We start from the raw sequence: 15979 nt of genomic DNA on the forward strand, positions 1-15979 counted from the left end.
AGGCTGTTCCCGGGTGAGAGGGACCGGGGAGGGCCCTGGGTGTCTGGAGCTCCAGGCTGGGTGTTGGTTAAGATTAGGCCCAGGGATGGAGGACCTTCCCGGGTGAGAGGGACCAGGAAGTGCCCTGGGTCTGGAGCTCCAGGCTGTGAAGACCATTGTCATCTGGGTTCATCGGCAAATCCTCCTAAATAGCAAAATGCCATCTGGGGTTCTTGGGGCCTCTGCCTGGGTAAGAGGTACCGGGAAGGGCCCTGGGTGTCTGGAGCTCCAGGCTGGGTGTTGGTTAAGTTTAGGCCCAGGGACGGAGGCCCTTCCCGGGTGAGAGGGACCGGGAAGGGCCCTGGGTGTCTGGAGCTCCAGGCTGGGTGTTGGTTAAGTTTAGGCCCAGGGACGGAGGCCCTTCCTGGGTGAGAGGGACCGGGAAGGGCCCTGGGTCTGGAGTTCCAGGCCAGGTGTTGGTTAAGTTTAGGCCCAGGGATGGAGGCTGTTCCCGGGTGAGAGGGACCGGGGAGGGCCCTGGGTGTCTGGAGCTCCAGGCTGGGTGTTGGTTAAGATTAGGCCCAGGGATGGAGGACCTTCCCGGGTGAGAGGGACCAGGAAGTGCCCTGGGTCTGGAGCTCCAGGCTGTGAAGACCATTGTCATCTGGGTTCATCGGCAAATCCTCCTAAATAGCAAAATGCCACCTGGGGTTCTTGGGGCCTCTGCCTGGGTAAGAGGTACCGGGAAGGGCCCTGGGTGTCTGGAGCTCCAGGCTGGGTGTTGGTGAAGTTTAGGCCCAGGGACGGAGGCTCTTCCCGGGTGAGAGGGACCGGGAAGGGCCCTGGGTCTGGAGCTCCAGGCCGGGTGTTGGTTAAGTTTAGGCCCAGGGATGGAGGCTGTTCCCGGGTGAGAGGGACCGGGGAGGGCCCTGGGTGTCTGGAGCTCCAGGCTGGGTGTTGGTTAAGATTAGGCCCAGGGATGGAGGCTGTTCCCGGGTGAGAGGGACCGGGGAGGGCCCTGGGTGTCTGGAGCTCCAGGCTGGGTGTTGGTTAAGATTAGGCCCAGGGATGGAGGCTGTTCCCGGGTGAGAGGGACCGGGGAGGGCCCTGGGTGTCTGGAGCTCCAGGCTGGGTGTTGGTTAAGATTAGGCCCAGGGATGGAGGCTGTTCCCGGGTGAGAGGGACCGGGGAGGGCCCTGGGTGTCTGGAGCTCCAGGCTGGGTGTTGGTTAAGATTAGGCCCAGGGATGGAGGACCTTCCCGGGTGAGAGGGACCAGGAAGTGCCCTGGGTCTGGAGCTCCAGGCTGTGAAGACCATTGTCATCTGGGTTCATCGGCGAATCCTCCTAAATAGCAAAATGCCATCTGGGGTTCTTGGGGCCTCTGTCTGGGTAAGAGGGACCGGGAAGGGCCCTGGGTGTCTGGAGCTCCAGGCTGGGTGTTGGTTAAGTTTAGGCCCAGGGATGGAGGCTGTTCCCGGGTGAGAGGGACCGGGGAGGGCCCTGGGTGTCTGGAGCTCCAGGCCGGGTGTTGGTTAAGTTTAGGCCCAGGGATGGAGGCTGTTCCCGGGTGAGAGGGACCGGGGAGGGCCCTGGGTCTGGAGCTCCAGGCTGGAGGATTAGTAGGCCAAGTGTTGGTGGTGATTGGGCCGGGCACGGACACTTAGTCTCCAATAGCAAACCCTTAACTACCTGCCGTTTTGGAGACATACGCAGTGGCGGGGCACTTGCCATCTGGGTCACATTGTCAATAGCACATGTGCCATTTAGAATACTTTGTAGCTATACCAGGGGCACAGAAGTCTTTCAGCCATACCAGAGGCGCGAACACTTTGCCGTTTCGGATTATTTGGTTATAACACAGGGGGGGTGCTTAAGAGTGGGTACCCCGGTTCGGATGGAGGTTCAGGTTATGGAGGTAGGGGTCCATGGTGGCATGGATGATCCAAGGTGGCATGGCTTTGCCCGGGCCTGGTTGCTGGTGGCTGGGTAGGGATAGAGGTTTAGGTTGTGGAGGTAGGGGTCCATGGTGACATGGATTATCCAAGGTGGCATGACTTTGCCCGGGCCTGGTTGCTGGTGGCTGGGTAGGGATAGAGGTTCAGGTTACGGAGGTAGGGGTCCATGGTGGCATGGATTATCCAAGGTGGCATGACTTTGCCCGGGCCTGGTTGCTGGTGGCTGGGTAGGGATAGAGGTTCAGGTTATGGAGGTAGGGGTCCATGGTGGCATGGGTGATCCTAGGTGGCATGGTCATCATTGTACTGTATTCAAGACATACTGGACCTCCAGACAACCAGGGGTCGACATCCACCGTCACTACCCAGGACTGGAGAGCCCTAGGCCCGCATGGAGGTGGACTGACCAGCCCCTTGGACCTCCAGAGAACCGCCCTACTGGTTCTCTGGAGGTCAAGAGTGGGGCTGCAGTCTGACCTCCAGAGGCCCTTACCCTAACCCCGGTCAACCCCCATGAACTTCTCCCCAAACTTCAAGGTGAAACTAAGGGGTCAGCCTTTTGTAGTCAATCATGTGGTTCCAGTAGACTAATGGTGGGAACAGCAGAAGCTAAAACTGAAGAATATGCCTGTAGCATGTGTACCCAGGGATGGTGCACCCTGGCCCGCATGGATGTGTGCAGACATCCCCCTGGACCTCCGGAGGACCAGGGGCCACATGGAGGATCTGTACCCAGGGATGGTGCACCCTGGCTGGGAAATGACTTCCATGGATCACCCCCTGGTTCCCTGGAGGTCCAAGTGCCAGCAGAACCAGGGGCCACATGGAGGATCTGTACCCAGGGATGGTGCACCCTGGCTGGGAAATGACTTACATGGATCAGCCCCTGGTTCCCTGGAGGTCCAAGGGCCAGCAGAACCAGGGGCCACATGGAGCACCTGTACCCAGGGATGGTGCACCCTGGCTGGGCAACGACTTCCATGCATCACCCCCTGGTTCCCTGGAGGTCCAAGGGCCAGCAGAACCAGGGGTACCCATGGAAGATCTGTACCCAGGGATGGTGCACCCTGGCTGGGCAACGACTTCCATGGATCACCCCTGGTTCTCTGGAGGTCCAAGTGCCAGCAGAACCAGGGGCCACATGGAGGATCTGTACCCAGGGATGGTGCACCCTGTCTGGGCAACGACTTCCATGGATCAGCCCCTGGTTCCCTGGAGGTCCAAGTGCCAGCAGAACCAGGGGCCACATGGAGCATCTGTACCCAGGGATGGTGCACCCTGGCTGGGCAACGACTTCCATGGATCACCCCCTGGTTCTCTGGAGGTCCAAGTGCCAGCAGAACCAGGGGCCACATGGAGCATCTGTACCCAGGGATGGTGCACCCTGGCTGGGCAACGACTTCCATGGATCACCCCCTGGTTCTCTGGAGGTCCAAGTGCCAGCAGAACCAGGGGCCACATGGAGGATCTGTACCCAGGGATGGTGCACCCTGGCTGGGAAATGACTTACATGGATCAGCCCCTGGTTCCCTGGAGGTCCAAGGGCCAGCAGAACCAGGGGCCACATGGAGGATCTGTACCCAGGGATGGTGCACCCTGGCTGGGAAATGACTTACATGGATCACCCCCTGGTTCCCTGGAGGTCCAAGTGCCAGCAGAACCAGGGGCCACATGGAGCATCTGTACCCAGGGATGGTGCACCCTGGCTGGGCAACGACTTCCATGGATCACCCCCTGGTTCCCTGGAGGTCCAAGGGCCAGTAGAACCAGGGGCCACATGGAGCACCTGTACCCAGGGATGGTGCACCCTGGCCCGCATGGAGGTGGGTTGAGCACCCCCTTGGACCTCCTGGGAACCACATGGAGCATACACCCAAGTCATAGACTTAGAAAATAGCATGAAGACCCATTGCCATTTAGGATCACCTTACAATGACTCCTAGTGACAGGCTGGACAAAGATTGGCACATGTGCATATCATTGTTCTTGTCTCAACTTAAACACTTAGAAAAATTAAGGCCATTGCCAATTAGGATCATCTAACCAACCATCCCTCGTGGCAGGCCGCCCCTCCCCCACACACTCCCAATGGACCAGCAGCACTTAGACTTAGAAAATATCATGAAGACCCATTGCCATTTAGGATCACCAGCCAACGACCCCCTAGTGACAAGCCACCCCTCCCCCACACACACTCTCCCAATGGACCAGCAGCAGTCATAGACTTAGAAAATAGCATGAAGACCCATTGCCATTTAGGAACACCAACCAATGACCCCTAGTGACATGCTATTAGTCTAGTGGCTCCTTATAGATGTATGGATGCGAGAAGAACCAAGGGCACCCATGGAGGATCTGTACCCAGGGATGGAGCACCCTGGCCCGCATTGAGGTGGGCTGAGCACCCCCTTGGACCTCCAGAGAACCAGGGGCCACATGGAGCACCTGTACCCGGGGATGGTGCCCCCTTGCCCGCATGGAGGTGGGCTGAGCACCCCCTTGGACCTCCAGAGGACCAGGACATTGATAATTGTTTTCCAGCTTCTGTACATACTCTTGATGGCCATGGTGATTAGAGACACCGCCCCCCAACTGCGGGGCCGGGGTTCGATACCACCCTTGGCTGTCAAGGTTTCAGCTGAGTATACCTGTCTCATCAGACACATAACAAGGATACGTCCCATTGCATCACGTGACCCCTGTAGTCGAGTGGTTAGTGCTCCCGACTCTCATGTGGGAGAACAGGGTTCGACTCCTGGAGCTGACAACACTTTTCCCTTTTCAATATATGGACAGTCGAAGATAAAATTACTATGAGCCATTGTATCAGCATGGTTCCCCAGCAGCCAAGCGGTTAAGGTTCCTGGCTGGAGATGGAAGTGGATCTGGTTCGAGTCCCAGATGGGTCTTCCTTGCAGTAAGAGCGTTGACTACTAGACTACTGGAACCATTTTATTTATTAATAGGGTTATTGCCATTTAGGATCACCATCCAATGACCTCCAGTGGCAGGCCGCCCCTCCCCCTCACACACACTCCCAATAAACAGCAGCACTCATAGAAAATAGCATGAAGACCCATTGCCATTTAGGATCACCAGCCAACGACCCCCTAGTGACAGGCCACCCCTCCCCCACACACGGCCAATGGACCAGCAGCAGTCATAGACTTAGACAATAGCATGAAGACCCATTGCCATTTAGGATCACCAGCCAACGACCCCTGGTGGCAGGCCACCACTCCCCCACACACACACTCCCATTTGACCAGCAGCACTCAAACTTAGGTTAAGGCCCATTGCATCACGTGACTGCAGTAGTCGAGTGGTTAATGCTCCCGCATCTCATGTGGGAGAACAGGGTTCGACTCCTGGAGTTGACAACACTTTTCCCTGTTTAGTATGTGGACAGTCCAAGATATAATTACTATGAGCCATTGTATCACCATGGTTCCGGTAGCCTAGTGGTCTGTGCCCCGGCGTGTGCCCCCAGCGACCGGGGTACGATTCCTGCCTATCGGAACCTTTTTTTTTTGTCCTTAGTTAATTTAATCCTCCGGAGAACCAGGAGAGCCCCTGAATTTAGACTGGAATCCCCACAGTGGACTGGAATCGATGATATAAGGACTATGAGCCATTGTATTAGTGGTGGTTCCGGCAGTCGAGCGGTTCAGGTTCTTGGCTTGAGGTGGACGCAGATCTGGTTCGAGTCTCTACCAAACAGGTACTGCTCTTCCCTGCAGTAAGAACGTTGACTACTAGACTACTGGAACCATTTTATTTATTTTTTCTGGGGGAAAAAATATAGATCATAACCTGCCTTTGGACGCTGCAGCCCCAGAGAACCAGGAGGGAATCGATGATATAAGGACTATGAGCCATTGTATTAGTGGTGGTTCCGGCAGTCGAGCGGTTAAGGTTCCCGACTTGAGCTGGATGCTGATCTGGCTCGGGTCACGTCCTAACAGGTACTGGTCTTTCCTGAAGTAAGAACGTTGACTACTAGACTACTGGAACCATTTTATTTATTTATTTTTTCGCCAATGCCTGTCCCTGTTGGCGAAGTGGTCGAGGCAAACGACTCCCAAGCGGGAGATCCGGGTTCGATTCCCGATCCGGTCCAGCATTGGATGTCCTTCTAAGGACATCTTTTGCCACATCGGTGGCTATTTTTGTATTTTTATTTATGAATTGGATGGGCAAAAGGTGTATTGAGGTTTATGGCTCCGGTAGTCTAGTGCTCCTTATGGATGCACGGATGCAAGCCGAACCAGGGCACCACATGGGCCTTTCCTACCCAGGAAATGTGCACCCTAGGCCCGCAGGAACTTCTATGGAGAAGCCCCTGGTTCTCTAGAACCAACATCCATAACTGGACCCCCCCATCCCTCCCCCAAACACAACCCCAAGGGACCACCAGCACTTAAACACTTGGAAAATAGCATGAAGACCCATTGCCATTTAGGAACACCAACCAACGACCTCCAGTGGCAGGCCGCCCCTCCCCCACACACGGCCAATGGACCAGCAGCAGTCATAGACTTAGAAAATAGCATGAAGACCCATTGCCATTTAGGAACACCAGCCAACAACCTCCAGTGGCAGGCCGCCCCTCCCCCCACACTCCCCCAATGGACCAGCAGCACTCATAGACTTAGAAAATATCATGAAGACCCATTGCCATTTAGGAACACCAGCCAACGACCTCCAGTGGCAGGCCGCCCCTCCCCCCACACTCCCCCAATGGACCAGCAGCCCTCATAGACTTAGAAAATAGCATTAATATGCACATGATACCCACGTGACACACAATAATCCCTTGTGGTATGTTTAACATGCCATAATACCAAAGTGGCACACAATAGTCCCTTGTGGCATGACCGGTTTTCACTAAGACCCTTAACTAAATTTGGTTGAGTCCATGATACGATTGACACATGTGTCAATCTGTATCATGGTCTCAACTTAAACACTAGGCCATTGCCAATTAGGATCACCGGCCAATGACCTCCAGTGGCAGGCCGCCCCTCCCCCCCACACTCACTCCCAATGGACCAGCAGCACTCATAGACTTAGAAAATAGCATGAAGACCCATTGCCATTTAGGAACACCGGCCAATGACCTCCAGTGGCCGGCCGCCCCTCCCCCACACACTCAATGGACCATCAGAACTCTATCACTTAGAAACTACAATTCAAATGGACATGATACCTAGTTGACACTCAATAATCCCTTGTGACATGCTTAACATGTACGTAATAGCCAAATGGCAAACAATAATCCCTTGTGGCATGCCACCCCTCCCCCACAAATGGACCATCAGAACTCTAACACTTAGAAAATGGACATAATACCTAGTTGACACACAATAATCCCTTGTGACATGCTTAACATGTACATAATAGCCAAATGGCAAACAATAATCCCTTGTGGCATGCCGCCCCTCCCCCACAAATGGACCATCAGAACTCTAACACTTGAAAAATGGACATAATACCTAGTTGACACACAATAATCCCTCGTGGCATGCTTAACATGTACATAATAGCCAAATGGCATACAATAGTCCCTTGTGGCATGCTCTCTGAAAACAAGGGCACTTTTTAACTTATGATACAGTATCGCCATCTAGTGGATTTTGCCTATCATTGCAGTTTTACCGAAATGGCGTTAGGGGTTCCCGCATGGCTGTATTCAAAATGATACCGAAAAGGCCCATGCGGCTCTCCCCGCCACATAGGAACATTGACTGGCATGGCAGCATCAAAATGAATGGAAACGCTCTGCCACTTCGGAAACTCACCCTAACCTTTTCCTCAGTTTTTGTTTTTTATGTTTTTAGAGTAAATTGAGCTTAATTTTTCCTTCTTTGTCCCTTTTCCAGGGAAAACAAACATATTATACACCAATGTAAACACCAGTTGCTTTTTTATTGAAGAAAAACTACTTTCTGCGTCTTGTCATTAAATTGTTGCTTATTTAATGTAAAACCATGCAGTAGTGGAAGACTTGTGAAGGGCTAACATTATGTCAGATCATCATGCTGACAGTAAACGGTGTAAGAAAGCATCTCCATCAGCACAGTGATTATGACAATTTATATTATTAAATGTAAAGTTTGGATTCAGTCAGATTTGTCTGAAATACCAAAGGAAGCAGTGATCTCCTCTGTATTGCTCTTAACTTTAGTTTCAAAAGCATGTAGTCAGCAAATGTAGTTTATATAGTATAATAATATGGCTAATAAAGCTACCTGCACAGTACAGCAGGTTTTACAGGTGTAAGGCAAGTTTAATTAATAATAATAGAGATATTTAATTTTCACTATTGGGACCATTTAGGAAACTAAATAGGCGTAACTTACCTCCAACATTATCTCGCTGCTAAGCTAGCTGCGGCGTCACAAGGACACCATGGGCAAGAAAAATCTAAATACAGCACTTCCTATTCATTCAAAAGTTGAACCCTCATTTACTTACTTACTACAGTTTGTTTCTTTTATTATGTAAGGTGTGCCTTAAATGCAAAACAAAGGTTTTATATGTAAATTTCAATAATATTTTTCTGATAATTAAACATTCTCAGCTCAGAGTGAGAAGAAAACCTTCCTAATCGTATTTAATGCGAAATATAATGGAGTGGACAATATGCAGAATTACCAGCTGTTAGGTCATTACAAAGACAAAAACATTATGTTTGAGTCATTAAGAACTTCATTAACAACAAGTTTTAATCCCGTTGTATGACTATTCATATTTCTAAATGGTTAAATATTACATTTGATTCATTTTCATTTTTTTAACTCACAGTAATGCAGGATTGGAGGTGAACTAGATGTTGCAGGTTTGATGTGAAAATGTTGATTTTTCTGACTTGACTTGAAATTGGAAAGGATGTATTTGTAATGATTCTACCTCAGTTTTTGCCTGATCACCTCCTCCCCACTGATCACCGTCACCTGCAACTAATTCCCTGCTCTAATTACTCCTGTCAGCCCATCCCTATATAAGCACTCCTCTTTCAGTTTGTCTTTGCTGGTTTGTCTGATCTCCAAGACTCTGCACTCCCTCAATCACCAGATGTCCAGCTTCCCTTCTGCTCCCCAGCCTGTGCACTCCTCGCCAGCCAGCCTGCTACCTCACGCCATCCCAGGTTAGTGGATCTTGCCTCCCACTCACCTCTTTACTTTGTGTTCCAGCCTTCCCTCCTGTCTCGATCCACCAGCACGTCCTGGCTTTCACCCTGACGCACCACAGCCACAGTCCTCCTTCACATCCTGGTCCCTGTACCGACGCACCACCTGTCCCACTTCGTCAGCACGTTTTGGACCCAGCTCCGGAGCTCATCAGGCTCGTTCTGTCGGTGCTCCAGCGTCCCGTCTGCGGTGGCTCTGAGGACCACCGTACCCGTCTGCCTGCTAAATCTCCACCATCTCCAGTCTTCTTCAGCCCGGTCCTGATATCCTACCTTCTTTGTGGCAATAAAGCTCCTAAATATCCGGCTCTGTGTGTGGTTTGAATTCGGGCTCGGACCCCGGTCATTACAGTATTGTGAACATCTTTAGCCTGTAGTAATTTTTGGCAAATGAACTGTTGATTTTGAGGAAAGTAATACAGAATCACCTCTCTAATTATTGTTATTATTATTTATTTTTTTACCAAAACCAATTTTGGTAAAAACATAAAAGATTAGTTTGATTTAATGTCAGACGGGGAAGAAAAAAAGCTCATATCTGGGTCTACGCTGCATGTCTGCATTTTGGGGGGTTTAATTCTTGCATTCAAACCGTGGGAAAATATTGAAATCTTTCCAAACCTACAATGTTTGAAACATTTTTTGGAAGTTTTTGACCGGTGCCTCCTTTTTTCTTCCTTCACATTTTGTATTTAATTGCTTTTTTTTTTCTTTTACTGAAAGCACAGATGTTTCATGATCCAGGGTTGTGATCAGCACCTTCTAGATTGGACTGGGTCATAATGTACCATATAAATATTATATTTTGTTTAGAATATCTCTTTCTTTTTTTAAAAAAAAACCTGAAACTATTGACAAAAATAGAATCCTCTTAGACTCTCTGACACAATTCTCTTATTATGAAACCGTCTAATTCAGCTCAGTAGGAATCAGTGTCATTCTCCACATTTTCCTCAGTATTTTAGCCTCTTAGTTTCCATTAGTCAGCCTCAGGAAACAAGAACCTTTGACACAAGTTCTTGTTTCCTGTTCCTGGAAATTCCTACATCCTCGCCTGCAGCATGAAGTCGATTGTGGATGATGCTGAAAAGCAGTTGCGGTGCCTGGAGTCGTACAAACAACCTGGCAATCTGCTGAGACTGCATGCAGGGCCTGAACGAGCTCCATCGTCTTTCTTTCAATTCTTTGTTCTTAGGTGAAGCTGCTAAACAAAGTCCTCTTGATAATTACAGTCTCTCATTTGTTTGTTGGGCCTCTTGTGATTTATATCCTGAATGCTTTTGATTCATCATTGCTCCGAAACATTAGATTAATTCCCTGCTTTGGCAAGCAGCCTGCCAATTACTTTTAGGGTCAACCGTAATCAGCGCGACACTCTTGAGCTTCTGTGTAGATTAGATGAGAAGCATATCATTAAAAACAACAATGGAGGCATTTGTTCAATGACCAAATCAGGACAGCTCCCCCCTGGTTGATTGGTTTTAATAAACAGAAGTTGAGAACAGAGAAGTTTCTCCCTTAGCTGTTGGTTCTGCTGAGCGAGGTTTCCATGTGTCACTGGCTGCTTCATAGCAGGAGGAAGGGCTTATCGTAAATCCAGAGCAGCTGAAGTCCAACAACGGTTTCTGTTTGATTTCTGACAAGCCCATTCTGTCTGGGCTCACGGAGAGAGTGAAACTGTCCAAGGCTCACAAAGTTCCCCAAGTTTGCTGGAAATGGAAAAAGGAAACGAGAGATGGAGTGGAAACGAGAGGAACTAGCAGGAGGGAAAGTCAGAAAGTTTCTAAAACCTGTCGAGTTTTACTCTACGGACTCCTTTCTTCTGTTTTTTTTAACACAATTTACAGTTTCAGACCATTAAATGTTTATGTCAGGGGAAAACACCCCTGAGGCTGTTTTTAAATGTTGATTTAATTTGTTGGTTTAATAAAACTTCCAAACCAACGCGGCCCTGAACGTGAAAATAACTGACCGGTGGTCCTCGCGCCTAGTAGCCACAAGAACTGTGAAGAAGAAATTCTTATAGTAGCTCATTGTTAGCGTTGATATTTGCTGCATTTCAAGTTGCTTTGGACAAGAGGATCTGAAACATGAACGTCCTCAACAACTGCCTAGAAGTTACACTGAGCTATATTATACACTGGAGTGCTAATCGCCGCCTGTTAGAACGAGTCGCTTTGAAGCCACCAGCCGCCATATTGGTACTCCCTATTTTCCCCCCAGTAACTAGGGAATATGTGCGCTACAGCATCGAATAACGAGGATTTTCTCATGTTCAGAAAGACTTTTAAAATGTCAAATGCCATATGTTATGTTCTAAAACTATCAAGTACTGAGAAAGTCATGTGCTGAAATATTTTGCATTTTATTCATTTAAATATACACATATAACATTTATAAATACATAAATAACAATATACATATATATACATATACATATAAACATATATTTACATACATGTATACATATATACCTATATACATATACACATACAAATATATACATATATATATATATTTAAAATGAATAACATGTAAAATATTTCAGCACCTAATTTCCTAGTAGTTGATAGTGTTAGTACATCCACTGACTGTAGAATTACCTGTGAAATATTTTCACTCAGCCAGAAAACTGCTTGTTGTTGCAACCAAATCCTATGGGATTCTGTGAGAGTAGGGAGTAGCAAGATGGCGGCCAGTGACTTCAGTTTTTCGGCAAAATCAGCACTCCAGTGTATTAAATAGCTCAGTGAGAAGTTACCAGTGGAACGGCTTGGGTTAAGGTCATGCCACGGCGTCTCAATCAGCTTTGAGTCCAGACTTTGACTAGGCCACTCTAAACACCTTTAATATCAGTGGATGTGAGGCGTATCTCCAAACTGTAGAGGAAACGCAGAGAATACCTTGCAAAAACCCAACTCAAACACAAAAATAGGCGAAAAATGATGAAAATATACACATATCGCTACTGATATTTACCAATTATTTTGCCGTTGCATGATTTAATAATGTGTAGCCCTAGTCTGGGATCTTCTTTTGATTATATTGGGGGACAATGTGGAGGTGGACTGTCTGGTTTCAAATCACTGTCCTGCAGCATGACCGGGGCCGGACCTTCTACTGAATTCATGGTTCCTTCAGTCACATGGTAAAATGGACTAAATGGTAAATGGACTGAACTTATATAGCGCTTTTCCAGTCATGCTGACCCACTGAGCTATATAATACACTGGAGTGCTAATAGCCGCTGTTAGAACGAGTCGCTTTGAAGCCACCAGCCGCCATATTGGTACTCCCTATTTTCCCCCAGTAACTAGGGAATATGTGCGCTACAGCATCGAATAACGAGGATTTTCTCATGTTCAGGGGGGCTTAAAACTTTTAAAAAGTCAAATGCCATATAGTTTTATGTTATGTTCTAAAAGTATCAAGTACCGAGAAAGTCATGTGCTGAAATATTTTGCATTTTATTTATTTAAATATATATATATATATATATATATATATATATATATATATATATATATATATATATATATAAACATTTATAAGTATATAAATAACAATATACAAAAACATGTAAAATATTTCAGCACCTAATTTCCTAGTTGTTGATAGTGTTATTACATCCACTGACTGTAGAATTACCTATGAAACATTTTCACACAGCCAGAAAACTGCTTGTTGTTGCAACCAAATCCTATGGGATTCTGTAACAGTAGGGAGGAGCAAGATGGCGGCCAGTGACTTCAGTTTTTCGGCAAAATCAGCACTCCAGTGTATTATATAGCTCAGTGGACGGACCTCCCAAAGGGAATCGTCCAGGTCCCTTCAGACTTACTATATCATAGCTCTCCATAGTCTGAATCCTTAAAGGCAACATTTCATGGACTGATGGTAGATCGATTGGTAATATTGCATGATGTTGATCTTCATCCACTGTATGGTGAGTTTTGCATCTGTTCCCAGTTTTAATGAACACAGACAGTGCATTAACAGCACTGTAAGGGCAAAGCCATGTGAAACCCAAAAAACAAAACTGCCTCCTCACCGAACTTCGTCTTTTACATTTCTCACCCAGCAGCTCATCAGTCTGATCTAAACATAAATGTTTTTTTTTTTCTCAGTTGTCGGAGGCCTTTTCATCCAGTCAAGAAGGAGCAAAAACAAATCAATGCAGGGCTCTGCTGTTGGGGTCGGCGGGGCATCACCTCTCATCAGTATTCCATAATCATTCACCGAGTCTGGAAGAGTGCATGGGCCGTTTTTAATTGTCCCTCTGCAGGCAGAAGTTTAAAAAGAAGAAACGTGCCGCATCAACGGAGCTGTCAGGAAAGGATGAGAGTAAATGCAGCCGGCCATTTCCCCGTCTCCTTGCATATCCCATTATTTATTGGCTTTATTCGCCTAGAATTGCTCCTATATCGCAAACTATCTCTTCTATTCGCCATCAACGAACAAAGTCATGATCCAGCTGGGGTATTTACCGGAGCTGCTGGCCTCAGAGCGGCCTAACCCACAGCGTTTCAGGCTATGTCGCCCCCGGTGCTGTAATCAGGGTCTCAGCGGTGCCAGGCAGCTGGTGCCAGAGCTGGTCCTTCATCTTGACACACTCAGCATTTGAATACATGCTCTAAGCAAACATCTATCCAGCGCAGTTTTTGAAATTCAAATGCGGGGAGACACCTGGTCTTTGGCAGTCGTCAATTATCACCCAGCCAAAGGCTCATTAATAAAATTAGCTCTCTTAAAACAGATGAAAGGACGTTTTCATAATAAAGCTGTCAGACACATGGTTAGCAGAGCACGTTCGACCTGTGATGAATTCTGAGATAAAACTGCACACATGGTGATATTAAAGGAAACGTCTGAAGCTTTTCTCCGGAGGTATAAAACAAAAACATCAGTTACCCTAACTATGCAGACGACACACAGCTCTACATTAGCATGTCAACAGGTGACTATGGACCCATAAGAAGAAATCAATGCATCAATCAATCAATCATCTTAATTTAATTTAAACCTTTATTTAAGTACGCCACGCTTAACTGGGTAAAATCGGCACATGTAAAAAAAAAAAAGTTTTATTTTCACCAGAAATTAAGCTACTCACGAAGAATTGCAATTGGTCCTGAAGGCTGTTTGGATTAATCAGGAACTGCTCTTTTCTTTTTACATTGAGTCATTTACTCCTTCTTCAATCAATTAAAAAAATCCTTTTATTAATCCCAAAGGAAAAATGAATGTAACTCACATTATGCAGGTTTCCTGGGGGAGTTGCTGTTAGCGGTGAGCAGGAAGGACCTTGTGTGGCGGTTTGTCTGACAAAGCTTGAAGAAGTTGCTTTGTGTTGCAGAAAAACACAGATTGCATCAAACTCCCGAGCCTCCATACAAACCTCACTTAGTGAGATGTGATATTTTCATAAAATAGAGCAGAGTTTGCTATATTAATTTGAAACAACCATTAAAACATGAATACACATGGTAATTGCTCCATAATTATGGTTTGCTGTTGGTTTGTGAAAATTGAATTACTCGAAACCGAACATAAAAAATAAAGAAGAACATCCTTGAATACGAGCCGAGGGGGGAGTTTTATGGGACATTTCATTACAAAATCTTTTTCATTTTTCATTTAATTATCTGATATTTTGTCGCTCCACCGTTTTAAGGGGAGCTTCAACCCTCTACAGTGGAGGTCCTCAGATATTGTGTTTATTTTTCTCATTTCATAGGAATAATGTTTGGGTCACTGTGTGAAAAGGTATTAAAATGAAAATTAAATCCTGCATTTCAAGGAAATTACGGCAGTTTTATAAAAATTTTTGCTTGAATTGATTCTTCGTTCACCTTTTCCTTTGATAAACGGAAAGCTAACAAGTAGAAACCAATTAATCCGACATTATTTTGGACTGAAGAGAGCAAAGAGGGGGATAAAAGAAACTTACAGCAGGAGTCCCCGGGTTTAAACTCCAAAACCAAGAAAACAACAATAAACAAACATTATGTTGTGAATTCATGAAAATTCTTTGAATCATTTCCTCAAATTGGCACAAATAAAAAGGAATTTCATCCATTTTTGGCACCTAAACCGAGCCCAGTTCAAGAGCTTTGGGTTCAGTTTAAACCCAGAAGTAAAATAAGTCCAAAAAGTAGTGAAATTGTTCTGGTTTTAGGGGATTGATGTAGAATGACTTTGATTTCTCTGTTCATAACTGAAAGATTAAAAGAATGCCGTGATGAAGCAAACCTAAAGGTCGTCATCTATCTTGAACTCAATCTGAAAACTCTCTTTACTGTCCAGATATTCAGATATTTATCTTTTAGATCATACAATAAGATATAACCTCTGGAAACTCAAACTTTTTCCATGTTGAGTTTTTTTTATTTCAGATATCTAGACCTGGGAAAGCATTAAATCAAGTTTTCTACTTTTTCCAACCTTGATATACACCGAGCAGAAAAATATAAATTTACAGCAGAAAAAAAAAATGTCCCGTTGGTCTCCAGGGCTTCGGAGCCTGAAGGCTCATGTTTGTTGGTAATTCACAGCAAAAGAGGTCAGTGACTTCCCTTGCGGTGAACTGAAAGATAAAAAGTAGAAACCATGTAATTAACCATGAATCTTTCACTGGAGATGGAGAGAATAAAAGTTTACAGCAGCCAAATGAACACCGATCCGGTTTGATCATAAAACACAGCAGAACAAGCCGTCTTTCCTCTAACTGTTAAATTGAAAACTAAGTAGATCAACCAAATCATGTGTTGTGACTTTTCACTACGAGAGGAATAAAGAAAGTAACGTTTCACAACAGATTTAGAAATGTAGTGCAGCCTTCAGGTTCAAGTT

Source organism: Fundulus heteroclitus, chromosome 21 (genome assembly GCF_011125445.2).
Source record: "Fundulus heteroclitus isolate FHET01 chromosome 21, MU-UCD_Fhet_4.1, whole genome shotgun sequence".
NCBI classification, from domain to species: domain Eukaryota; kingdom Metazoa; phylum Chordata; class Actinopteri; order Cyprinodontiformes; family Fundulidae; genus Fundulus; species Fundulus heteroclitus.